Source organism: Dipteris shenzhenensis, chromosome 2 (assembly GCF_047967505.1).
Source record: "Dipteris shenzhenensis isolate YYH24624 ecotype China chromosome 2, Dip_SZ_1.0, whole genome shotgun sequence".
In the NCBI taxonomy this organism is placed as follows: domain Eukaryota; kingdom Viridiplantae; phylum Streptophyta; class Polypodiopsida; order Gleicheniales; family Dipteridaceae; genus Dipteris; species Dipteris shenzhenensis.
Window position 1 is genome coordinate 21,353,888 of NC_141597.1, and position 26,934 is coordinate 21,380,821.

The 26,934-nt window shown below is 42.8% G+C and overlaps 1 protein-coding gene across 3 annotated transcripts in view; it reads right to left on the bottom strand.

Moving 5' to 3' along the window:
- Window positions 1-13,131: 13,131 nt before the first annotated feature.
- The window catches only part of LOC147904475 (Metallopeptidase M24 family protein), a 138,744-nt gene continuing 124,941 nt past the window's right edge, over window positions 13,132-26,934 (bottom strand). The window contains exons 14-15 of one of the 3 annotated variants that reach the window (XM_087386756.1): window positions 13,648-13,739; window positions 13,132-13,455 (exon numbers count right to left, since the gene is read on the bottom strand). The gene's annotated coding sequence lies outside the window, so the exon portion shown is untranslated. Of the gene's footprint in view, window positions 13,492-13,647; window positions 13,740-26,934 lie in introns of all 3 variants that reach the window. The other 2 variants (XM_087386754.1, XM_087386751.1) reach the window with 2 other exon arrangements.

The following is a 26,934-nucleotide window of genomic DNA, read 5'->3' on the forward strand; positions in this document are numbered from 1 at the left end:
GGTGATTAGGCTTCATGATTTATGTTTGTGGTAATTATCGCCCAGTGGTGGTGACTCTTATCAACCACGTCTATCGTGGCTAAGATTCCACCACGCTGGCAGTTAATTACCAACCACCACCACAGTGGTCTGCAATTACTCACCTGCTAGTTACCACCACCGGGCTTGCATGATCAGTAGAGTGTGGTTAATTACCAGTCATTGGGCTTGCATGCTCAATAAAGTGCAGTTAATTACCAATTAATTACCAAGACGGTGGCATCTACTTCATGATTACTAGCCACGTCATAGTTAATTACCATTGCCATTGATGGCAAGGTGGCATCTGGGGTGGTGCTTAAGATTCCACCGAGCTGGCAATTAATTACTAGCTACCGTGGTAGCTTGTAATTAATATGGATGGAACACCAGGCCTTCAGGCCTCTAGCCACCATGGTGGCTCGAGTTGTATAATATATAAGATCCGTGACATTTGGCATTTTTCTACATTGCTCTCATCCACCCCTTCTCTGCTACTTTGCTCCACATACCCTCCTCTAGCTCTCTTTTTCCCCTACTCTACTTTTCTCCATGCTCCTCCTCTAACTCTCATAATGCATGTGCTCCCTTGCTCATCTGCTCCACTACTCACCCATTCATCTTCACCATGCCTAACTACTACCACCCCTCGATGCAACATGATCCCAATGTTATCTGCCTTCTCGTATAAGGTGATTGCGTTGCACTCTGTAGGACTGGAAATGCTGGTTCTTTTGGACACCCTTTGTTCCCTTGGTCGATTCCCCTCACATCTGGATGTCACCACCATCTTGGATGACATGTGCACAGATGGCCTCTGTATGGCTCTGCTGTATGGATTCCCCCTAAACATTGACGAAGTGCTCAGGAATTTCGTAGTAGAGTACTCTCGTCTTATTGGGGGGTCCGTAATCTAAGTCTTGGCAATGTATCGCTGGACCTTGATGCATGAGCTTGATTCACTTGTGTGTGTGTGTGTGTGTGTGTGTGTGTGCGTGCGTTTCTTATTTAGGAAGTTTTTTTGGTAGCGTAGGCTATAGGTAGTCTGCCAATGCAACGTGCCTGGGGTGCATGCCTCCTAGTCTTTGCTACCATCTTGAGTTTGTTGCTTGCGACTTCCATCATTGTTGAGTGCCTTATTGTTATTGGGTTTGGGTTGAGCACTTGTTGTCAGTCACATGTGATTGTAGAGTAGATGTGTCACTATAGTTGCCTCCATATTATAGTCGATTTGGTCGTTGTGATGAAGCCCACTATTGTAGTTGTAGGCATATGTGCTTGTTAGTGTGGCTGGAGATGTTGCCTTATGGTTGTCATCCAATCTGCTTACTCGTCTAGGCATCCGATAAAGTAGTTGCTCCTTCCTTGCATCAATCTCATCAGAGTGCTCTATATACCTTACTTGCTAGTCACCTTGGAGTTGCTTGTAGGCACTATAGAAGCTTAGCTTGGATAGACGAGGTTGCTTGCTAGTTTGTCCTTCCTACGCTGGTTGATGCTGCATGCATAGGTGCTCGTAGGAGTTTTTAGTTCTTGAGAACCATTGCCTTGCTTGTGTTTTATAGTTGAGCTTCTTTATAGATAAACTAACTCCAAAGCTCTTTCTCTAAGAAAAGAAGAGATAGGAGATTCTATTTTGCTCTCCTTTTCTCTTAGACTAGAATAGTAGACAAGATCTCTCTTTCCCACTCACTCTATTGGAGAAGAAGATAGGTGGATGCACATGTAGAGTGCATAGTGTGCCAGTGGAGAGGTAAGTGTGCTTGGCTGGCACTATGTGCCATGTGGCACTAATGATCTGGCAATATGACATGGATGTGCTGTCATGCCCTGACCGACATCGGTTGTTGACTGTGTTTATCTGATAAGGTGTCAATGCTAATGTGGATGCTAAGGTGTACTAGTGACTTGGCTTGATGCCGTGGTGCTAGTGATATGTGTAGGATGATGTGGTAGCGTGACGTGACAGTTGAGTTAGCTTATGATGTAGCGATCAATGGTGATGTGGTAGGCTAAATGACGTGGCAATTGGAGTTTGCTGATATGGTAGGTACTAGGTAAGATGGGTCTAATGACATGGCACCCTAGATATGCCTGCTGCCATGTGGAGGATCTCACCTAGCTGTGGGTTAAAGTTGCAACGTGTCATTGGTTTCACCATTCCCAAGGCATTAAGATAAGATTATCCAGAATCTTCAAAGATTTTGTCAAAATCTATGAGATTCTATGAAGGTGGAAAAAATTCCATCGGTCAATTGACTATCTTCTCCATGTACATCGCTGGGTCATGGTGCATCGCTGGAGCTTCATTCATGAGCTTGAGTCACCGATGTTTGTTGTGTGTTTCTTGTTTAGGCAGTTTTGCTGTGCTCGTAGCATAGGCTATAGTTAGTCTACCGATTTAGCGTGCTTGGGGTGCATGTCTCCTAGTCTTTGCTACCATCTTGAGTTTGTTCCTTGCGACTTCCATCAGTGCTGAGTGCCTTGTTGCTATTATTGGGTCTGGGTTGACTGCTTGTAGTGAGTCATGTGCAATTGTAGAGTAGATGGTTCACTACTGTTGCCTCCATATTATAGTTCATTTTCTTGTTGATGAAGCCCACTATTGTAGGTGTAGGCATATGTGTTTGCTATTGTGGCTGGAGATGGGTGTTTGCTATTTTTGTGGCTGGAGATGGTGCCTTATAGTTTTTTTCTAATCTACATGCTCGTCTGGTCATTCGCTAAAGTAGTCTCTCCTACGTTGCATCAGCTATCAGAGTGCTCTATCTACCTTGCTTGCTAGTCACCTTCGAGTTGCTTGTAGGCAATATAGAAGCTTGGCTTGTGGATGGTCGAGGTTTCTTGCTAGTTTGTCATGCCTGCTGGTTGATGCTGCATGCATAGGTGCTCATAGGAGTTTGTAGTTCTTGAGAGCCACTTCCTTGCTTGTGTTTCATAGGTGAGCTTCTTTGTAGATAGACTAACTCCAAAGCTCTTTCTCTTAGAAAAGAAGAGATAAGAGATTCTATTTCGCTCTCCTTTTCTCTTAGACTAGAATAGTAGACAAGATCTCTCTTTCTCGCTTGCTCTATTTCAGTTTGGTTAGATGATTCCCATGGAGTAGTGAAGGTGATATATCAACAAAGTCATTTGATGAGTCTATATCTTCATGCTTTGTGCATCAAATTCCGTGTCTTTCTTTAAGGCTCAGTGGGTCGTATCCTTCTTTTGGTAGTCAAAGCACTTTACACATGAGAGAAATTTCTCACCATTTGGTCATGTAGCTTTGTAGTATTTTCAGCTATAGTAGCAATTGAGTCTTGTCCTCCTTGCCTAAGGATATTTAATACTGAGTCATCATTGTACATGGTGATAGGCTTAATAGGGGTGAGCCATATTTCTCAAATTAGTATCACAAAAATTTGGAGTCAATTGTGTTGGTCATCTACTCTAAAAGTTTTCATGGTGATTTCATGATAGAGGGAGAGTGTTTGCAATATAAATGTTCAAGCTAATCCTTCAAATTTCCCAATAGTGGTACCAAATTATGGTCCTTGAGGGTTTATGAGATTGTGAAGAAGAGAGCACATCGAGATTCTAAGAGCAAGTTGACAAGTGATCATGAAGTTTTGAGGATCAGTGAGATTCTAAGCGGTTTGTTCACATTTGATAGGAGAATGGCTTGAATTAAAACCATTGAGATGATTTGCAAGTTGTGCAAAGTTCATGATAGATGACTAGCACCAATGAATCATCTAAGAAGTGCACTATACATTGTGTTAATATAGGAGGTCGTGGCTTGGTTTTCAGCAATAAGGGAGAATGAAGCGGCAATTAAATATCTAGTACTACACTCATCCACAGTAGTGAATCGATTCGACAAACCAATGAAGATACATGTTTCGAAAGATTCTGGCTATTCTTTTAGTATATAAAGCATGGTCCTTTTGAAAGGAGAGTAAGACCTTCATACTTTTTAAACTGTGTAACATCTATTTTGGTTACGTAACATTGGTACCCGGTTTAAGATTCCCTCAAAAGTTCATTAAAATTATAACTTTGTCAAAAAAAAGTATAGTTTGTGTAGTCCAAAACTAAAAACTTGCTGACTTCATGTATTTTTCAAACATCATGCCTACAAATTGACAAGGACCTCCATTATATCGCAAAATATCTTTCAATTTTTCATATTCTCAAAGACTAAAAGTTTTTTCTTTACCTTGACCTTTATATTTCTCTCGAAAACAACTTTTATTATCTTAGGTTATTGCACCTAATAGCATGTTCTACTCATTATTGTCCAAATAGGACTTTTCACTCTCTTTTAAATCACATAAACAAAGAATGAAAAACGTTTATTCACCATTAAAGAAAGAATAGATGATATCATCGATTGAGTGAGCCAAAACCTCTAAATTATTTGAAAAAAAATAAAACTTTTTATAGATGCATAATTTGACTCTTTTGACATAAAAAATGATCTCAAAAGCTCCTAAAACCCTAAAAATGGCAACAAACATGGTTACCTTCTGGAGATTTTTTGAAAAACCCTAGATGGGAAAGTGTGCGCCCAACTCTCAATCGATGATATCATCGATCGAGCATGCTCTTGGTCGATATCTTTGAAGCGCACCTTGCAGGACAAGGAGATCTTCCTTATCTGGACTCACCCCTTTGACTAACCGACATTAACCAAGCATGTGCTAGATCAATGATAGCATCGACTAAGTACTGGGTCTACACTTTACCATCTAGAATTTTTCAAAAAATCATCAGAAGATACCCATGTTTACAATCATTTTAGGGTTTCAAGGTCTATCTGACCTCATTTTGGATGTTAAAAGGGCAAAATTATGCATCTTTTAAAATTTTTTTCGAAAGAATTTAGAGCTTCTAAAGATTTTGGCTCTCCAGGTCAATGATATCATTGACCAAGCATATAGCTTGGTCGCACAAAACAAGCAAGATAGAGCTTGGTCAATGATATCATTGTGACTGACCAAAAGGGTTATATATTTTGGTATATGTATTTCAATTAACACAAGAGAAGGGATGCATAGGAGGAGAACTGATCCGATCCACAGTTGCAGCAACGCAACTTTTGGGTCAGTAGAAGAAGGAGATGCTGACGCGAGGGGAGATGAGGAAGGGGGAGTATGAGTCGGCAAGACAGAGGATCAAATCATGTTTTGTTACCTTCTTGAGGTCTACATGTGTGCAGTCACGTTTCCTTGCGTTGATAGTATGCATGAAGCCTATCAAAGAAAGTTTTTCTGCTGATAACGCACAGTTGTATATAATCTTTCAAATATTATAATATAACCTTCATTTTTTGAAAAAAAAAATAACACAAACGAGGTAAGTGCCAAAGGGGACACAATACATAACATTATTCCAAAAGATTCCAAAGACATTGATTGGACGCATTGCACAACTTGAAGCTAAGACACACCATGCAAGAAAGCGGGTGGTGTCTTAACTTGGCTAGGTTAACTCAAAGAATATTCTAGTGGATAGTTTGGAGGAGGAAAGCTCTTATAATTTCTACCCCACAAAGATTTAGTTCTAGTGGATTTGAAGGTATAGGATCCGAGGATGAGTATTGTTCTTTGTAAGATCAATGGCATGTATATTTGTGAAGCAATGTAATTTCTAGCAGGTTAGAATTTCAAAATGTATTATGCCGTGGCTCTTTTGTTTGCATTGGATGCATAGGCCCATTTTGCAACACATTTGCACACGCACACATGCCACCCATGTACAGTCATATTCATTGACTATTTCTAGCATTGGTTCATGCACATACACATCAGCCTTGTACAATCTCTTGGCTATCCCGACACACAGTTGTCAGCATTATACTACAGGCTTGATCTTTGGCATACACACATTCTGACATGACTTGGTTTTGACCGTTTCGCATTATGCCCCAGTGGTGGTAGCTCTCTCACATTGTTCTCATGGAAACTCTCACTGGCATAAGGGTAAGACTCTTTGACAAAACACCAAGCCGCCTTCAGCATAGAGTTTTTCACATCACGTAGTTGATGCTACACCAGTCATGACTCCGGACGAGATCCATGAGAGGAAAGAAAGATTTTTTATTTTTTTGGAGAAAAAAAGTTTATCTTATAAATAGTTCATATGATATATTTTAATGGTTCACAAAAAAACCTTAAACGAAGTGGGAATAGGGAGCAAATGAGGGGCGAGGATCCAGCTAAATTCTAATGCATAATTTAGGACCAAGCCACCCTTCCACTGAGTGTCTCCTTTCCAAAGAGCTATTATGTTGGTGACAAAACATAGCGTCTTGGTTCATCAACCTGAATTCTCTCTGGATTTCAAGCAAGGTCTTCCATTTGATCTAATCCCTATGCCATAGCGGACCCCAAGATTGAATGCCCTTGTCGAACAAAACATAGGCTTTGGTAAATTCGGTGTCACTGAGTAGAGCTTTTCTGTGTATCACTGACGCCCAAATAGAGTCAAGCTTCATGAAAGCACCTTTGCCAGAGAATTGGAGTTGTGTTTTGATAGATTCAAGTGCTCTCCTTAGAGACCTCCATAGATCACTGCCTTTAGTGGAGCAGGGTCCCAGGCAGAAGATAGAAGATAGAACTGGTTAGTTCTTCCATCATTTTCCTTGACAGGTTGAACATGTTTGAAGTTACCAGCAAGGAGCTTGGCCCAATCCAATTCCGGGTTCAGAAGGACCTTGAAAATCCAGATCGCTGCTAATTTCACAGCCGCCTGTTTTATGTTAATCACTCCTAGTCCCCCTTTACTCTTTGGATGAGTGCAAAAATCCCATCTTACCTTGGATATTTGATTGTAGCCTCCACACAGAAAGGACCTTCATTTAGCAATGAGCTTATCAAGACCCACTTGACTAGGGTGCCAGCAGGACAAGTAGAAGATGGTTATGGGGTAGAGGCAATGATTGAGTACCATCCTTTGTCCTGCCAAGTTGGATTAAAATCCTCTCCACTTTTCCAGTTTTGAGCTGAACCTGTCAGGTACCCATTCCCATCTCTCCTTCATTGACACCTCAAAACCCATGGGTATGCCTAACAGTCTGAAAACATTACCTTTTTCGATCAACTGACAGCCCAGATGCTCCAACTCATCTTGAGTTTTCCCGTTACCCGTTTAATACCCAGTTTTACTATGATTGATGAGAGAGCCAGAGGCTAAACAATAGATGTTCAGGCATTCCATGATTGTAGTGTTCCTAGGCATTAGGTCGGTGTCATCTACAAACTGCTGCATCACCATCTATTTACCATTGGGCAACTCAATTCCTTTTAAAGATCCCTCAGCAGTCTTTTCTATCAGTAGCCAGTCCAACGAGTTAACAACAATAGCGTACAGCAGTGGGGTGATGGGACATCCTTGCGTAATTGATCTTCTCAGCTGAAAAGTTGAGGACATCTCGCCATTAATGCAAACCTTGGCCGTTTTGTTGGACAATAATAGCTTGATCGCGGCAACGAAATTTGGTCCCAGACCCATGTCTATCAAGGATTGCAGAAGAAAGGTGCAATCAAGCCTATCATATGCTTTATCAAAATCTATTTTGATGATGCAGAAGTCTTGCTTAGATTCCCTAGCATGCTCACATCCTTCGCAGACATTGACAATAGCCTCCAAGAGGTGTCTCCCTTTTATGAATCCCTTCTAATCCTGTAGAATGTATTTATCCATCTTGTTCTAAATTCTTATTGCTAAGGCCTTGGCAAAGATTTTGTAGTTGCAATTAAGCATCGTCAAAGGTCTGCAATTCTTTATTAAATCTTTTCTTCCTTCTTTTGGGATAACTTTAACTATCCTGCTGTTTTAAGTGTTCAGGGAGAGAGGAGGTAGAAATACTTTCTTGCCAAACTTCCTGTCCATTCCCAAAAGACCTTGTAGAATTCTACAGGTAGGCTATCCTCTCTAGGATTTTTGCCGTCTTTCATGGCAAGGATTGCTTCCTTGAGTTCTCCCAGGGTTAGAGGCACTTCCAAACTCTGATGGTCGAGACCAATGACAACCTTCTTTCTTGAGGCCTGGCATCTAGCTCTTGCCTGCACGACTCTATCATCTGCATGCATCATTTGTGACAAAATGTTATTAAAGTGATCAGCAAATGTACTCTCTGTTCTCGGTGTCCGTTTGAGCCCAAACGTTTTCTCTAATTTCTAGGAGTGGGATTTCCTCTTAACATTATCTTCGTGCGTATAATCTTGAATGTCTCTTTGGTTGGCCTATCCAGCTTGCCAGCCCACCACCTTCTGGTGTATAATTTTGCTGACGAGTATCTTAAACCTTCAAGCCTGGCTAGTTCCATCTTCGCGAGACGGAGTTCAACCTATGCTTGCATGTCATAGTTACGTGCCTGCGCTTCAAGAGCATCGAACCTTTTCTAGACATTGAGAATCCTCTCACGTCGAACTTTATCTCTGAGCTTTCTAGCCTGCTCAAGCACTTCCTGCATTTTGAGGACAGTCCTGATCAAAAAGTCATCCGCGGATTCATCAATGAGTGTGGGAGCAATCCACAGCTCCTTCACTTTATTTTGAATAGTCCCTAGCTGGAAGAGTGTGGGATCCGCCTTGGACGGGGCACTTTTTCCTAACCCAAAATCACACTGAAGGAGTGATCAAAAAATGCAAAAGTGGAGAAAACTGTGCATTTCAGATTAGAAATGTCTTGGAGGAGGCCTTGGGAGAGATACACTCTATCTAAGCGAGCCTCTCTTCTTATGTCCCCAATCTGTCTGTTGGACGACGTGAATTCTACCTACTCCAATAGTGTCAACCAAATGAAGAGAATCCTTGAGATCATTCCAAGAGCATAGTTCAGATCCTCTTAAAGTGTTCCCTTTCCCCAACCATCTGTCATTGCTTGATTCAACCATGTTGAAATCTCCTAGGAGCACAAAGTCGTCTCCGAGGTTGGATAGAGACTGCCAAGTTGTGCACCTCTCACAACAGCTAGTAGGTGCATAAACTGCAACTAACAAGAAGGAAATGCCCTTGAGTAGGCACTTCAACAGAATCCACCGGTTGTCAGTGTCAACAATCACATCTCAAACACTCTGAGAGTAGCGCGACATAATTCCGATTGCACAACCCGCTCTACCTTCATCACGTGCTGTGGAAAACCAAGTTCTCCTCTTGTCCACACTCTTGAGTCGAGCATCAAGCACTTCATCTGTTGTTTTAACTTCTTGTAGAGCCAAAAAAGTTGAAGAGAGAGTTCTCTCTCAACCACGTGGCCAACATACCTGCCCTACTGGGGTTTGTGAGACCTCAAACATTCAGGGTCAGAAAAGAAATGGGTTTACTTACCATTCTTTTTCTGCCCCTTTTCGGCCCTGGGGTTTGGGCTACTTGCATGAGCTACAGGACCTTTGGCTGTAGACAATCTTCTCTTGCTATGTGCTGTAACAGTAGGTTTGCCCTTAACTACTATGTCTTTATGTCTGAGAAGGAAGAGAAAGATCTTCAGAATCATCTAAGTCCTCCGTGAGCATATTGTCACTCTTTATTACTTCATCTTCAAAATCATTGTCCCAATCATCACCCTATTCCAACTTGGGAATGATCTAAGGACTAGGTTCAAGCATAGGTTCAACCAACGCCTCAAAAGCGTTTTTCATTAGAATGTCAAGCGCATCACTGGCTTTTGGTACTGAAGAGATTGCCCATTTTGATTTAATCGGGCTGGCTGGGCGAGAAGTAGTTTCCGCCTGCTTGAAAATCTTTGGCTCTTTGGGCGTCCATTTTTCGTTAGGACCTTTGGGCTGATCAGAGCTGTTTTTTGCCTTGACTCGTTTTAACGAGCAACTCCTAACTGTGTGGTCTTTCAGACCACACAAAAAGCACGAGTTGGAAAGGTTATTATACAGGACCTTTTGTTCTCTTAGTATTCCTCCTCTCTAGTTAAGAATCACTATTGTATCAGGCAGCTCCTCCGCTACATCAAGTTGCACACAGACCTGGGGATTGCCTCTAGGATTAATGAACTGTTCCCTTTCTACACTAACAACCTCTCCTAGACTACTGCATATTGATGCAACTTGGTTGCACAAAGAGAAAGGAAAATCTGGAAGCTCTACCCATACCGGTAGAATCGTGGAGCGTGGGTGATCCAGACTGAAGAAAGGAGACCACTTGTCAAGATAAAGAGATTGGTTGCGCACATGTAGCAAGAATCTTGCAGCATGCTCTGCTTTTTCGAAGAGGAAAATGAAATAACCTCTACGGAGGAAACGGACATTGGTTACTAGATTGCCTCTCCTGCTCTAGTTGTTTCTAAACAAATTTTTAAGGTAAGCAACTGGGGGATGAGACCATGCAGATACCCAACAAGTGCATGCAACTCGAGCCATTCAACCAATTCGTCAAGATCTTCGTCGACTTGGGCAAACATGGTTTTACCTGGTTCAAAAGGCTCTCTCTCTCCTGGAATGCTTGATCTCTGCTTTTGAAAGCCTTGTGCAGCATCAGACGGTCCATTTCGTGCTTCTGTTCCGTTGGAGGCGAGGGCATCACCTTTGCCGGGGATCTTCTTGGACAGCTAGTCTTCCTCTTGGGTCGGCTTCTCAACTATGATTTGGGTCATGTTCCTCTTTTCTTGTACGCCGCTTGTCCGGGAGCTGCTAGAAGGTTTTTCTTTCTCTAAAGGGGATAGAGAAGAAGCCCCCTTTGCCCTGCTAAAGAGTGCCCGTGTACGAGGCGCCAGGTGTTGTAGCTTGTCCAAGGCGGCTAGGAGACGTTGCTCCAATGTTGAGAGAACCACGACTTGTGCCCCTTCCAAGTCTGCTACCTCCACGATCGGCAATGGCGTAGGAGTTTCCTCGTTCACTGGTTCCTCTTTGGATTCCTTCTTGGAAGCCAACAGGAGAGGTCCAGGTATCTCTATATCCATCTCCGACATTCATCTGGGAAAGCATAGTCGAGTTGTCTACTAGCGGCGGGAATGCACCAAGGTCTGTGAAGTCAAGGTCAAAGTAGTCTCTTCCAAAAGGGGGAATGAGGGACGCAGCCATTGTCACATCTTGCATGCAAAACTCAATGAGTGTCGTATTTGGTTAAGTGTGAGTTGAGTGGGACAAGAATGATGAAGGGAGGACACCGTACGCAGGTCTCAGAGGGAGTGGAGGGAGCCTAGATTGCGAGGGACGCAAGTCGCCATCGCTGTCACCGTCATCGTCCTCCATCCAACCCTCAGTTCTTTCGAGGAAAGAGAATCTACTTCAACCATTTGTTGCCACATGGTATGTACCAATTTACAACGAGGACTAAAACCTCATTGACCTTGAGAGATCAAATGCAGATGTTTCAGATATTAGCATAAATCATCATCCCACACCTTCTAGGCATATTTGATGGTAAGCACCCAACATGAGACACTTCTCGGTAAGCCCTCAGTATGAGACACATTTGACGATAAGCCCTCAACACAAGGCAACAGTCCCATCTACATCAGCACAGTATGATTTCAATGATATACAACCATCACGTTCATGCATGGATCCGACTCCATTTACTATCACACCAATTGCAGATACTCAACAAGAGTTCACCGGTGATCATGCAGTTTTTCAATAGGTAAGTCCTCAATATGGTGCACTCACATCTCCAGCCGCATGCAGAAATACATGCCACTGTATATTCGGCTCCGCAAGTGATTTCATTCTAGCATCGATCACTGATGCCTTCACTTCTGACACGAAGCATGATATGGATACAATTTCCACAAGCAATACAAATCAACACATCAATCTTCAAGACATTGCACCATCGACTCAAGCATGCCGCATTGCAACACGCTTGGATCCAATATTCATTACCACCTCTTTCGATCAACAAATCATTCCTCATTATAAGGATATTTATGCATCAGTGCAGTCTTGCCCCAGTGCAATGGATATCATCAAGTTCAACCATAACGCAACCTGAGGAACCTCAGTGCTTCAGCATGCACTTATGACTGTTGTATACAGTCCTTAATGCAAATTAGTAGTTGGATCCAAGACTTCAGATCAGTCCCGATATCAATACTCGAGCCTAAGAGACATCTTATGATTTTTCAATTGTATTTCAACCTTCTAAACCTTTACACTGTCAGTTCTACCTTAAGCCTATAACAAATGTTGCATCCCATGCCAATGGATGTTTAGCCATACACACATCAGACGACCTTCAACTCATGACAGTTGAGCATACAAGCTTGACAAGTGAACCTCTTCTTCAATAGAGCAAAGTATCCTACCAATATCTTCAGTCCCAAAATTTTCACCCCGAGATCACTCTATTCACTCCAACTATGTGGTCTTCTTCGACCTCGCATCATTCGACAGAGATTATAGCTCTGCTACAACATACCTCACACATTACTATCAGCCATAGGCAACAAACTCTGTGCATAGGCCCTCATGATCCTTAGCTCGGCCGTTGTGAAGCTTAAGCGCAACACAAAAAGATCTTGTACATGCACCCTCTACTTACCCAGTGCAATTTAATTGGGGGTGTTGAGGATAAAGTAAATTGTACCATACCTCTAGGGCATTAGGGACAAAAATCCTAAGGGATTCACATGTGTATATTCAAGTTTACGTTCAATACAACATAGTGTACACCTAGTTATATCATGTGCACTCCTCTCTCTCTCTCTCTCCCACTTCCGCTATCACTTCGTTCTAGGTTCAATTTTCGAGCTTTGTGTGACAGGAGGCCTTCATTGATCCAAATGTATAAGTGAATCAAAAGTGTTACACATATAAAAAGAATCACTCTTTTATGCTCCCAAAAAAAAGTCAGGTTCGATTGATACATGAATGCAAATTTATGAAGTTATACACTAAGTCATTGCAATAGCAAGATGTATGTAGCCTATGTAGACTCTCCATCAAGATGCACAATGAAAGTCATAGCCTGCCTATCCACCCTAGTTAAAAAGATGTGAGATAATCCAGCTTAATGTAAGACCTAGATACAGAATGCAAGGAACAATAACGGATCATGCTCCTTGCACAAAAAAGAATGGCAGCTTCAAACCATCTATGCCAGCCAACATATTCAAAACGCTTTGGAAAGCCATAGCTTCATGTTTAGAACTCATCATAAATAGTCTATTTATCAACCACCTCCAACAAAAAATTATGTATTCTGTACAGGAGGAATATATTTTGATTTATTCAATTGTTACAAATAAATTGATCCCTCAACTATGAATGGCTGAAATTTTGAGAAACAGGACTACCTTATGCTGCACATATAGCTGAAATACAGCTGAAGGTCATAGCCGAATAATATTAATATACAAATTAGGACAATTATTATACATGGAGCAGAATGCCACTCGGGACATGATTGTTTGTTTTTTTGGCGAGGACTTGGACATGACATTTTTATGAGCCTTGGTAAAGAGTTACGAAACATGACATATTCTTGAACCCGAATGCTGCAGAGGAAACTCCTATGAATAGGCCATCATCTCCTGTAATCATGTTGAGCAAGAAACGTGAACATATATAAATGTCCTTTCAGAAACGTTCAATAATTTGGAAGGAAGAAAATATTGAGTAACCTAACCCAGTGTGTACAAATGGTTTGGAGTTAACAGATAATTTCAAGGAAGAAAATTTTGACTAACCTAGCCCAAATACTGCAACTAGCTTCTAGTTGGCAGTCTTTCATATGTGATCCTGGAAATCTGCAAGGTACATTTTTTTGGCCAGGGTTCATCTGCAAAATAACCAACAAGATTCAGTTTTGACCTTCTTCCAAAATTTCGGATGAGAGCTGCTAAATACATCTTAAAGTCTCCCAAAGGCCTTACAGATAGGACTGTTCTAGTTTTTCATTCAAACCATGTCTACTTCAAAAAGTGTGAGATATCCTTTCTTCAAGGAAGTAATCAATAAAGAAGTATGTATCAAGCATCACAACCAATCGTAATTAAGGCTTGCAAGGGTATCATCCCAATCTGTGACTAGTAGCCCTTTGCAATCAATTTGGCTTTGTACTTCTCCTAGAGAATACAAGACACCATTTTTGTCCCATACTTCTCTATTTAGCATCTCTGTTGGTCTTCTACCAACATCTTTAATGTAATGAAGTGTGAAATCTCCTAGCTCAATATGATCATTAGCATCCTCTTGTCAAGATGGACGAACCACTCCATGTAAGGAGTGAAACTGCTAGAAGCTCCTAAGGTCAACGTATGTATCTCATTAGCATAGCTGGACTTATTTGGGCTTTTCAACTTAAAGATCTAATATGTGGCTATGTAAGTAGAGCCTTTACCATTTGAATTAGACACTTGTTGACCGATGTCTACCTTTTTCTTCCTACATTCAGAAGTGAAGAGGCCATGCTTTCCATAGTAATAACAAGGACCATTTTTCTTAGTGTCTTTTATTCATGATTTACTTTACAGTACTCACTTTGTTCTGTACTATTATCATTCCATTTAGGCTTAGCATTAATTAAGATTTTTGAGATTGTTTTCTAATCTTTGCCAGTATGAGCGTATTATTCCAATTACTAAGTTTCCTTCTTTGCTTTTGATTTCATCAATGATGAAGTAACCATGAAGCCGAGCGAGTGGAGGAGACTTCTCTCAGTACAAAGCATCGTGACAAAGTCGTCCCATGAATTAAGCAAGCTCTTGAGAAAGGCCCAATCAGTCGAGCAAGTCTTCCATTTAGATGGTATAACCCTAATCTTGCTAAGCTGCCTCTTGATAACTAATGCTTATTGTCTTCTTTGTAGTTTGTAGTGCTCTCCAAGCTTTGTTTGAGTTTCACAATTTTGGAGTGCAAGGATGCTGTTATCTTTAATGCTCAAGTTGATGAGAGTATGATCCTTTTTCTCTTGCCCTTCACCTACTCCCCATAGTTTTCTAGATTAACTTTTATAATGTCATATTTGGTTTGGCATTCTCTAGTAAAAGACATTCACTTATGTCACATAGACTAAGAATCTGTCATATGTGTGCTTTTACTAGGCAACTCAATCAAATGAAATGAACACCTATGTGAATGATTAAATGCTTTTCTACTTTTCCCCTTCTTTATCCAGAAAAAGGACTTCTATTAAGTATGAACAAAGTCCACAAGAGCAAGCTCAATGCAAAAATACATCATGCAAGCATGAAAAAAACACCCTATTGATAGCTTAGCAACAATAAACTACCTGGAGATCTACTCTTCACGTATAAAGTTGAGACACGAGATTACATAAGATATGTAAAGCATGCAGAATTGCAATGGAAAAATGACCCGACTGCTTCTATTATACTTCAGCAAAATGAGCCTCAATCCTACGGGATTTGTTGGCTTCTACAAGCATAAATGAAGCGACTCGACTTTGAATCCTATGCAGCTGCTCGACTCTGTTACTAGCTATGGCGCACAGCATACCAGCTTGTCACCTCGACAAAAAGACCTAACTTGTTTACGTGAAGACCTTTGTAGTTCTCCAAGGATCACCGCTTCCATGCAGTCGTCTAGTTCATTCTCTAGAGCCGCCAAGTGTCCACGTTACGCTCAGCCCTCCAATCAAGCAAGTTCTCTTAGCATGGTCTGATGACCAAGTGTCACCAACAAGCACTAACCAATTGTTGAGCAACTAACTCACACTGTGACTCCTAGGAGGATCACCCCTCCAACACCTATAAGGGGCTGAGAAAAAGCTCCTCAGAGCAAACAAGAAATAAACCAAGGAAGAGGCTCAAAGTGCTATCTCAACTTTGCCGTGGACTCGAAAAAAAAGGGAGCCTCTCCATTCCCTAAGGCATATAACTCTCCTGGAAGAAGCTGCTCGTGAGGTTCCCTGCATGCTCATCCAGATAGCCATAAGCGTATGAATAGTATTTGTCCAAATAATGGCCAAGTCTGAGAAGGGTGGACCTGGGATCCATCCAAGGGCTCTATGCATCTGGCTCTCTAGGTATGCCATGTTCAAATACTCGCCAATATCTCCCAAGAAGAATCCATAGCAGCATGCATGGGCCTAAATTGTGAGAAGGGAACATCATCCCGAGAGCATGACTCAACGAAATGGTGCCATATCGAGAGAGCCTAGGAAAGGCCATGGGGAGAGGGTGAGAGATACTCAATCACAGGTTAGAGACAAGAGCTGAGGCACGAACTGATGCTGATAGATTGTGTAATCATAGCAAGTACATAGCCTCATTTATAGGTTGGGCAAGCCTTATCTTCCCACATAGACACCTCATAGATGTGGTCACACACAAGAGAATCTAGATCCTATAATCTAGGGGAGGAATCACACCTACCACATGAGGTGGCACAAGTGGCCTCAAGACTCTTCACACTCACACAACTGTAGGACACTCCTAGGACTCTAGGACCACACACACACACTAGGACTCCGATTCCAACAAACCCCCCTTCGGAGCTAGGGTGAGAGACTGTGCATCCCAGGCAATCTCAGAGGCTAAGAGCTGAGCATAATTCAAAGGTTGAACCAAGCACTCTCATGGCTTAGGTGTCAACGTGATCAAAGACTCAAATCTGAGCATGGATGCATGACCAACTCATAGGTCTAGGGAGTACACCAACATCCTGGAACTCGGCCAAGCCTGATAAAGGAAAGACATAACAACCCCCCTGTCTCCTAACTGGGTACATGGAAATAAGTGGAGCCTTTTATAGGACAAGGCACACAAAATGACAAATTATTACATCATTTTAGGGGGACTACCCAAGGTAGAGTACCTAACACACATGACTCTAGAAAGCCCACTCTTCATCTATCACCTCATGGAGGGATAGACCAGAAACAGCAGCAGTGTAGGCTTGTTCCTCAGGTCCAGAAGGTGTAACTTCATCGTCTTCGTCCTCACTCTGTTCCGCAACCAGATTGGCATGTTCTTTGGCTTGTACCTTTGCCATCTTGTTGAAGCAACAATCCTCTGGATGGCCAAGCTTCTGACAGTAATTACATTTAAGAGGTTTTTCTTTCTTCTTGGGCTTATTCTTGAGAAAGAATGCTTTGCCAGATTCAAAGGAAGATTCTGCTTTCTCTGTAAGCCTACGGTCCTCATCAATGAGATGAGCTACCATATCCTTAAAGCTCATATTGCAATTGACTCTTAGGACAGCAAGGATCTCATTGTACTTGGAAATGTCTTCAATACTTGAGAGAAGTACAACAACTTGATCATCATCTTCAACAATGGCTCGGATGGTAGATAATTGTTGGAGAATTGACCCAAGATTGCCCAAGTGTTCATTGAGGGTTTCAGTTTCCTTCATCTTGAGCTTGAAGAGTTTTTGTTTGAGAAATACTTTGGAATTATTGATCTTATTTCCAAACAAATTCTCTAATTTTTCCCAAACGTCATTTGCAGTCTTATCAAAATCCACATGGTGGATAAGGTTGTCAGCTAAAGCTAGGCCAATGATAGCCATTGCTTTATCATTTTGGTTCTCCCACCAACTGATTCCAGCATCATCACTTTGGGGTTTTGGCTCCTTGCCATTGGTGATATTCCATATCCCTTCTTGCATGAGAAGAAGCCGGAGTTTCGTCTGCCAAGTTGGGAAATTGCTCCCTGAGAATTTCTCGATGAATGAGGAGTTTTTTATGCTATCCATTGGTGGAAAGGTCTTAGCTGTTATTACATACAATGTCTAAATCCCTTACAATGTTTACTCAAATTTTGCAAAAAAAGCCCCAAATTTTACATGCCTGAGGCTTCAATTCTAGGTAAGGAAGTAAAATCAATGTATGTTTGCGAACAATAGATAGTACAAACAGAAAAGCCCCAATTTGTTGCAGAATAGTACCGGTTGTAGCAAGATCTAGACCGCAAAAGTGAACCCACGAACTGAAAGAGCAAATCTGCAATTTCTGCCTTCGTGCTGTTGCTTGAGAGAGATTTCAGATCGTGGACATGGATCCCAAAACAATATTGTTGGAGAACTCCCACGACATTGTTGAAATGAACTCCGTGGTTGAACAGAAATGTATCATACAAACGATCTGACGATGACGAAGACCCAGCTGATGATGTGGCGTAATCAGGTCTTATATTTCAATACTCAGGACGATGATAGAATAGAGTTTTTAGTCGAATTTTCCAAGCAGGCAAAGAACTTTGCTACGAATCATAGCGATGGCAAGGCAGCTAATTATATCTGACTGACGCATGAATCTCTACCGCATATTTAAGCCGTCAGTATCGGTTCAAACCACTGCCAAACCTCCACAAAAAGCCTCGCGTTGCAGTCTTCAGCCATTGTAGCTTCTGCGTTGACGGAAGAACTTGAGAAGGTAATTTTTCCTGGAATAGCGTGAATTAGTCCAATAATCAGACACGCTCCGTCATGAGGACGAGCTTTCATCAACTAAGACAAGCGAGGCAAACGATCGCAAACGTATTTCAACAGGAAGAGAGGAGAGCAGGGAGGGGGCAGTAGCAATGGGCAGAACTGGAATGGCATGCTAGTCAGCAACGTGGAGATGGCGACGTGCGAGTCGATGGCCACGGTCAGCTTCATGCTCACCGCATGACTTTTTGTCGCTTATCCAAGACACGTCTCCGGATCTATGCACCTTTCTCTTACATCTTGACGAGCGGTGGAGACATACGGCAATGTTATCACAGAGACAAGGCTCAGTCAGGGAAGACCCGCTCTGATACCAACTGTTGAAAATGGGGAGAGGGTGAGAGACACTCAATCACAGGTTAGAGACAAGAGCTGAGGCACGAACTGATGGTGATAGATTGTGTAATCATAGCAAGTACATAGCCTCATTTATAGGCTGGGCAAGCCTTATCTTCCCACACAGACACCTCATAGATGAGGTCACACACAAGAGAGTCTAGTTCCTATAATCTAGGGGAGGAATCACACCTACCACATGAGGTGGCACAAGTGGCCTCAAGACTCTTCGCACTCACACAATTGTAGGACACTCCTAGGACTCTAGGACCACACACACACACACTAGGACTCCGATTCCAACAAGGCCATGCCTCTCATAGAAGACCTAAGGCCTCGAAAGCGAGGGCTAGGCCACTGAGCCCCAGGTCACAAAGAAGGGGAAAGGTGCAAACATACTGAAAAACCTAGGAATCCCCTTCCAAACAATCCTCACCTGTCTGCAGTGTGCACTCCCATAGGCAATGTTGGATAGTCTCCACAATAGAACGGCAACAAGCCCTAGGTGAGTCTGCCCGAATCCAGACCTCCATTAAGTTACCTCCATTAAGTTCACTGCAATCTGTCCATGAATAGAAAGCCAAAAGAAAGGCGTAATTTTTAACGAGGGATTTTCAGAGTCTCCTCCAAAAAACTTTCTGCGAATCAGCAGAATTGTGAAAATTCTCCCACGAGGAGCTCTAGAGGGCCTCTAGCCTCTACAAGTGAGCTGAAATCTCCTGATATTACTGATTTTGTAACGGAAGAATGGAATGCTCTTCTCTTGATGACCTACATCGATCCACTGCCACTCTCGAAGATCCCACTGTAAAAGCTTTATGGGGACTCCTCTATATAGCTCAGATCCTCCACGATCCCAGAGAGAGAAGTAGGGGGTCAGGGACTAGGTGCCATTGTGAATCCGTGCCATGCTCCACATAGCCTAAGATCCTAACAGGCTGGAAAGGAACTCCCAATAAAATGTCGTGAAGATCTAGATAGCTTGCCCCTAGTCTGATCATCGAAGACCAATGCATATGCACGTGCTTGTCCTAGTGCAATGACATAAGTTGGAACACCCATCCCGGAGAAATCCTCCATCCAACTAGAGCAAGAGACTGGCCTGTCATCTGTGTGAACCCAGTCCATGGATATGGGTGCATAAATTTTCTGAATCCTCCCTGCACTTCCTCTGAGGTGACTTACCAATTGTAATTTGTGTTCCTCTAGAAGTTTTATGAAAGCTTTCCTAGATCCCACAGAGAAGGCAGGGCCTCTCCCATCTAGACCACTGCATATAATGAGACGTGCCTTTCCATGCTCATCCACTATGCTTTCATTCCACATGATGGGTTGCATGTCAACCTATTCCAGAGAGGAGGGGAGATTTCCATCTAGTACTATCCATCCAATCTTCACCTGAAGGACCAACTCACTATCTAAAAGTTCTTCCTCCTATCTTTGGAAAGAAAGAAAGAAAGAAAGAAAGTTTATTAAAGTATTCGGAAGACTGATGGGTCTATGAGACTGTGAAAATCCTGATACAACAAGCTGTGGTAGTGGAGCTACTAAACGAGCGTCCCTACCAATGCAAAATGCAAAAATGCAAAATGGCAGTGCTAAGTTCTAAGTACAACATAGTCATGTCAATGGTCGACTATATATCAATCTCACCATCGTCATCAATATCATCATCATCATCATCGGCAACAGCAAGATATCAGGATGGATGAGGCAGTGGAGGCATGAAGTTGGCAATAGAGTGTTGTCGGCCACTCAGAGGTGCGGTCCTGTCACGTCTCCTGGTTGTAGCTGACCAGGGCTACTCTGACCCCTGTCGGTCAGGCTCCGACTCTAAACAAGGAGGGAATGTCCCCAAGTGTGATCTATGTGTCGATCCTCTGTCTGAGCTGTCGGGTCACACGCTTCGGGTCACGGTCATGTCGAGGCCTCATCTCGTGGGAGTCCATGTGATCTAGCTGAAAGAACTCCGTGATAGAGCTCTGAGAGGAATCAGCCGAGGAAGAAGTTTGCTCCTGTCTCCGTGCTCAGAGTATCCTCTCAAGGTGTCTAAGTGCCTCATGAATGAAACCTGCCAAACACCGCTACTCTGGGTAGGAGAGCAAACAAGCCAAAATCCCATAACTATCCCTGAAGAGGCAGTGGAAACGCCCTCGGATCTCATAGTGCACGAGACACCTGAAGATGAAATGCTCCTCTGTCTCAACCTCCTGCATGTCACACAGTGTGCATATGCACCTCTCCCTAGGTAGTCGCTTTGCTTTGCTGCTCTTGATGCAAAGTCTGTGTGAAGGAACCTGAAACTGCCTGAGAGATATCCTCAGCGAGTGGGGTAGGTGAATCTGAGTGTATCCTGGTGGGTCAATGAAACCCTCCGCTGTGACATGTGAGAAGTGATCTCTGTAGAAGCTAAGCTTCACTGGGAGTTCACTCGGTCCCAAAATAGGTCCAAAATGTGTGTAGCTGTCGTAGATCCTCACGGATAACCTAGTTGACCTTGTGTGATAAGAGAGGAGTAAACGGAGCATCCATACTGTACTGAAAGGGAGGTAGTCTATCCATGTGGAGCCCCAATGGCTCAAACCATCTCTCTGTATGTGCATACCAACACCTCTGGTCTCCTCCTGCTGCAAGTGCCATAGAAGAGGATAGAGCTATCCATGGTAGCCTGCTACGCCCCGAGGTGTAATTCCCATATTCCCTAACTCGGTACAGATACATGATGACCTGAAATGCAACATCTGGTTGTAAAGGGGGTGACCCAAACTCAGCCTGAATAATCTGGTAAGGAACGCGTGACTTACCACGAATCATCCGTGATAACATGAGAGCCTATAGTTGCTCTACATGGGCCCACTCTGTATCCGACAAGTCTGGCTCCCAACAAGGGCTACAGTACATCCCTGCTGGGCGAACCAAGGAGTCAAAAAGCAACCCCTTGGTGCATGGATCCTGAAAGTGCGAGCGGAAGCACTGCCTCTCTAGTCTGGCCAATGGAGCATACCCTCTACTCAAGCGTGCCTGCATCGCGGGTTTCAGTGTGAAGCTAGGTCCAGAGAAGATAACCCCAAGATAAGTGTATGATGGAACTATCTCAATAGATGACCCCGCAAATGTGAACTACTCCTGACGCATGATGGCTCGAGATGTATTGAAGATCATGACCTTGGTTTTACCCAGGTTGATCTTCAAATCATGACTCACAAAAGGACTGCAGTGCGTCTAGGTGTCTATGAAGCCCCTCTGCTGAGGAAGACAAGAGAGCCACGCCATCTACGTAGAGCAAAATCTAGATCAGCGTGCCCGCAAGAGAGCAACCTACACCCCCCTGTGTCTGCATCATTGTCTCAAGCTCGTCAATGTAGAGGCCAAACAAAGTAGGTGACAAAGGACACCCTTGTTTAATCCCGATGGTGCTCATGATCTTGTTTGTCCACCCGGATCCTGTCCGAACTCTGCCTGAAAAATATTCAAATGGAGATCAAAGAAAGATATACTCAAGAGAGAGGCGGCAAGAGGCATCCCTGACGGACTGATCTGGAAATTTGGAATCTCTCCCCCCCTTACTCCTTTGGTGAGCACCTAGCTGTGGGCTGTTCTATATAGGGAGGAAACCCCTCTAATCCATGCATTTGAAAATCCAAAGCTAAGAAGGTGACCCTATTAAAAATCCCAATCTACCATGTCATATATGCCCACTCATCCCAAGCCCTGTGTGATCCACCTAGCAATCCTCATCGACGGGTGGAACATCTTTCCTGAATTAGTGGCGGAAATCCTCTCCTAGGAAACCTCCTGCCATAAGTAAAATGAGGAGGAAAGTCCACAAGAGACGCCTTGTCAAAAGAAATACCAAGCCTCGTACTAGTGTGCCTAAAGTCCCTACACTCCAGAAGGGTAAATAGAGAATAGTAACTCCCTTCCCTCTATCAATTAATGTCGACAGAATCTCTTCGGCACCGCCTCCTCGTCCAACTCCCCTTGTCTGCCTCGCACCGCTCCCTCGTTGGGTACAGATTAGCCTTGCCCACTCTCAAATTAGTGAGGGGCCCTCTCACATACCAGACCCTACATCTATGGCGACCTCGAACATTCCAGTCTTGGTCGCGACTTCTCAGCCAGGCTAGTGCAAGAGAACTAGAAATTTGATAAAGAGAGACATCGTCTGCCTATCCTCCTCTACTGGGACGAATCCAAGAAAGAAGGGCTTGAGAAAAATCTTCCTGGAACCAAGCACTAAAGGGTTGGCATTGAGCATAGTGCTCGTAGCTCCGAGAGTGTCAAAAGCCACATGAAAGAATCCTCATCCCAATAAATGAATGTCAGTGAGGTGCGGGGCGATGTCTTCAGGTAAGGCCACAAGCATCCAGTTCGTAGCTTGTGATCTGGATGGATGGGACCCATGGATGCATGCGAAGAGTGTGATAGAGCTCTCAAACTCCACATCCTTTTGCAACTGCAACAACTCATCTTTTGGGAGAATGCATGTTCTCGCGGCCAGTGGTAGTAGACGAGGATTGATCGGATGGGTTGCCATTTGTCAATCAAATGTGAAAGGCCAATTCAAGCCATTGAAACTCTTTCTGCCAAAAGCAAAGGAAAAGGGAGAGAGGGAAGAGCTCGGGATCCTAGAGCAAGGCTAAGGGAAGGCTAAGTTGGGGTAGAAGGAAGCTAAAGGATAAGTTAGGCGAGGGAGAGGAAAGGCTAGGAAGGCTAAGAGAGGGGAGAAGGGGCTGAAAGAAAGGAGGGGGGGGGGGGGGGGGAGAGAGAGAGAGAGAGAGAGATTTATTACCATCTGCAGAAGCCCTCACGAGGAAAAGAAACTACTACATCTCCAAGGAGAGTAGTAGTGCATAGGACATCCCCTAGAGAGTGCATAAAGCAACTCTTCTTTTTTTTTTTGGTGAAAATTTTGATACTTTATATTATAGAAAACGAGATATGCCAAATTACATCAACAGAAAATCTCAATGTATGACAAGTATACATCATGTTCTATATAATGAGCTTGCAGATAATCAAAGAGAGATTGCTGCAAGGAGTGCCTAAAGAAAGAGAAAGTGAAAAATGTAGGATCACCAAACACTATGATTTCTACCCTTCCATAGAGTCCATAGTGCCCAGTAACGAACCCGAGTGAAAACCAAATCTAACTCTTGTCTGGGTGGATGAATCCCAAAAGGCTAGAAGAACTTCCCAAAGGTAGCATTAGGAAATCAAATTCTCAAACGGTGCCCAAGGAAGATCAAGAAATCACAAGTACAGGAGCAATGCCAAAGAAGATGAGGCATAGACTCCCGCGGAGCCAAACATCTATGGTAAACAGCCAGATCAATATTTCTGCGTGCCAAAAGGTGCCCAGATGGAAGAACCCGCAACAAAACTCGCCACAAAAAAACATGTTATTGGAGGGGAATTGTTTAATTCCAAATCTGTCTCAATCTGTTCCACCACCAATTTGGAGGATGATCTATTTGCCAAAGGTAATTGGCCTTTTGAGAAACCCATGGTGGAGAAAGAAAAACATGTTGTTGGAGGGGAATTGTTTAATTCCAAATCTGTCTCAATCTGTTCCGCCACCAATTTGGAGGACGATCTATTTGCCAAAGGTAATTGGCCTTTTGAGAAACCCATGGTGGAGAAAGAAGTACTTTATATAAAGAAGAGACAGTAATATGTGACAGCCAACCTCAAAGGATGGCAAGATGACCCTGGTGAAGAAAGAGTTCAATCCTGAAGACGGTCCTCAAGCTCTAATGGCGGAACTGGTTGAAAAGACTAGAGCATACCAGTAATAGTTTGCCACATGGAACGGTAATGCATTCAAAGCCCAAATTTTAAAGCAACCAGAGGAAAAGAAAGAATGGTTCCATCAACATGAATGACATCCGCAACTGAATGGATTCCTTTTAAGCTGAGGAAATATGACCGTCTAGGCTCTTGCAATGCCAACAGAAGGGCAAAAGCCTTTGACCAATGTATGCTCTCAGCTATGAGAGAATTTTCGGCAACGAATCCTTACCATTCCATTTCAAATGCGACAGGACATGCTTCCAATCCAGTAACATATTGGAGACCAGAGGTCAACCTTTGATCTTGCCATCAACATAACTCAAAAGAAAATCCCATTGTGTGGACTGCCACCATCCAAAAGCAGGAGGGCACTCAGTTGGTTCGTCATCTTGGTTATCCTTTGGGTTGGACGGTTACTCATCGCCAACAAGCTGACTGAATACTTGCAAAACTGAAGAAAAAGGTTGAATATTGGAAAGTGGCAACATGACCTCTACATGTCCGGCTATGAATTTTCCAATCTATGTTGGTGGCCTATATACAGTAATCTACTTGCCTCTGATTATTTTCAGCAAGGCAGATTTTTTATGTCCACTGTTCAGGAAACTTTCTGGCATTCAAAACATGGCAAAAAGAGCTTGAGATTGCTCTCAGCACATCATCTCTATTCGTCAAAGATGCATGGAGGACTGAATATTCTGAGCATTCAAGTCCATATTCTTATCCACAAGGGGAAAATGATGCTGCAATTCAGGCCGAGTTTTGAGCCTTGGTTTGCCATGATGCGCCATTTGCTTTTACACGTTGAATAATTTCCCTCGGCCATAAAAGACCATGCCACTCTTTTGAAATGGCAACAACTTAGATTTCTGAAAATTTACATGAAGACCAGCAGCTAAACCATATAAAGATAATGCTTGCATCAAGCAAGAGAGATCCTGCTCTATATTCTGAGGTGTAAAAAATGAGTTATCTGCATAAGCTTGAGCAATCAAAGCACCGCTTCCTTGAATTTCCAAGCCATGAAGCATGCCAATTGCTACCAGATTATCCATGTAAAAGAAAAGCATGGGATGTGTGGCTATGGCATATGAAAGTGCACTAAGCAGACAGCCCTGGCGAATCAAACAACGAAGAGTCCAAGCTTTAGAGATGTCCCCAGATAGTATGCAAGCGGGTTTACTGTCACTGTAAAGCTAATAAATAATCTGCTGCAATTTCTGTCCAAAACCCAATGCATGCATGGTTTGTGATATAAAATCCCATTGAATTGTGTCAAATGCTTTGGCAATGTCAACTTGCAGCGACAAGACATCCTGCTGACTATATTTGGCATATTCTATTCCAACATAAGCATTCGCAATATTAAAAGTGATGCATGCGAGGAACAAAACCATATTGTGTGGTGTGGGATGAAAGCCATCATGTAAATACCCGTCAATATGATCAACCACCAAATTAAGTGATGATCTTGTAAATGACAGGCATAAGAGTAATAGGCCTCCAATCAAACAATGATTCACATATTTGCTTCTTTGGAAGAAGTTTTACAAGCGCTTTTTTCCAAGAATTTGGCATGCGCTGCTTTTCCCAAGCAAAATTAATCATTCGCAACAAAGTTGACTTAGGATATCTCAGTATAAAGAAAGAATTCAAGACCATCTCATCCTCAAGATTTCCATCTACCACACGATTTTACTGCATCTGATAATTCTGTTTCAGTGAAAGGACTTCTTAGCTCTAAAGCCTGCGCAGGAGAAACATGCTATAACAATTGACTCCATGCTGCAAGAACATCTTGTGAAGGAAGATCTGCAGTCCCGAATTGCCTAGAAAAGTGAACAGCACAAGCTACAGCAAGTTGTGCTCGAGACGAAGTCCAAACACCATCAGGCATAAGGGCCCGGTAAATATTTGCAAATTGTCTCTTGTAATGCAAACTTTTAAAAAAGTTCTTTGAGGAACAACCTTTATCTAAGAAAGCTCTCTGTCGTTCTCTTGTCTCCCATTTAATAATTTTTATATGATCATTGCTTTGCAACCAGTGTCTAGCCCGACATAAAGATGTGCTTTCTTCGACAGACAAAGGCCAAAAATGACTAAGCTCAGTCAAAGCCTGACAAGTATGTTTGGCCTGAGCAACAGTGTCTCTCAACGTCTCACAATTATTTGCAAATTGTCTCTTGTAATGCAAACTTTTAAAAAAGTTCTTTGAGGAACAACCTTTATCTAAGAAAGCTCTCTGTCGTTCTCTTCCATTTAATAATTTTTATATGATCATTGCTTTGCAACCAGTGTCTAGCCCGACATAAAGATGTGCTTTCTTCGACAGACAAAGGCCAAAAATGACTAAGCTCAGTCAAAGCCTGACAAGTATGTTTGGCCTGAGCAACAGTGTCTCTCAACGTCTCACAATTATTATAGATCATAACTATATTCTAGTACTATCA